The sequence below is a fragment of the Atta colombica genome, unplaced genomic scaffold (assembly GCF_001594045.1).
Source record: "Atta colombica isolate Treedump-2 unplaced genomic scaffold, Acol1.0 scaffold92, whole genome shotgun sequence".
Lineage (NCBI taxonomy): Eukaryota > Metazoa > Arthropoda > Insecta > Hymenoptera > Formicidae > Atta > Atta colombica.
In genome coordinates this window covers 1,514,842-1,516,172 of record NW_017259586.1, presented here as the reverse complement: position 1 = coordinate 1,516,172, position 1,331 = coordinate 1,514,842, and positions in this window count along the sequence as shown.

The following is a 1,331-nucleotide window of genomic DNA, read 5'->3' as shown; positions in this document are numbered from 1 at the left end:
TATATATATATATATGTTTATATCATTGTGCTTGTGTACGTACGGTTTACGCGTCTTCAGGGTATCGCGCGCTATTAAATGAAATAAATATGGCAGGCCGGTCGTGCGCCCGTCAGGCGTGCCGGCAACGATCCGACCACATTGTAAGACGCTGTACAAAAATATCCGCTTATAATAATTAGTAATAATAAACGGCGCGCCCGACGAGTCTGGCGACGATTCCCACCGATATGTCTTGACATGGTTCTACGGGCTTAATGTCTGGCGATCTGTAGTCCTTTCGGCTGCTGCGGTCGCTGATAAATATTTCTGTTTGCTGTGCAATATCTGTGAAATAGAAATTTGAAAACGATACTGTCTCTCAATTTTGTTCGATTATGATTCAAGTAGAAGCATAAAAGGTATAGATAATTCTGTACGCATTATACGCGTACAAGTGCTTTTTCATATACAGCATCAGAGCATCTTAACAGCGTACACCGCTATATCAACTAGCAGAAAAGATTAGAGTCGCACAAACTCCCGTTTTCGCTTTCGTTTCTACAACTTGTCTAAAGATATGTTCTAACATCTGAGACGGAAGTTCTTTAATGAAGCAAATATAACCTTTCGCATATATAACCAAATAAACAATTCGAATCTGGAAAACTTTTGCTTTGACTTTGTTCTTTTTTATAAGTTAGATAATAAATAAAATTTAAAAATAGAAAAAGTAGAATAAAAATAAACGTAGACTAATGTGAAAGATTGTCAGGAAAAATGATTGAAACACGAAATGCAAATGATTTAAAATAGCTCTTTTTGTCAAATGCGTTTTTCTATAATAGCAAAATATGTATTTCGAACTTCTGACTTAGATAATTATGCTATTTCGCTAATTTTACTTTCATATCTGTCAACTTTTTTATAACTCATTGCCATTCACACATTGCCATTTTTCTTTTTTTAATAATTATAATTGTATATAGATGTTAAGAAGTTATTTGCAAATATATATTCAAATGAAATTATTTGGATGTAGTTAAAAAGGAGAAAATTAGTAAGTATTAGATATGCCTCGTACGAATCCTAAGCTAAATGTAGGGCCTGCAGAGGATCGCATTCGGCGTATCGTTAATTTTTATTATCTAAATATTAAAATTAAATTTAATGTAGTGGTTTTTAATATATTTTTTATTTTTAGATTTCATGTCAGAATAAAAAAAAATTGATAATAAAACATAGCATAATATAATTAAAATGAAGATTTTTCCGAATTTAAAAGGAAATTAATTTTAGAACGCCAATGTGTGCCCGGCAGTTTTATACTATTATAAATATAACTTCTTAGA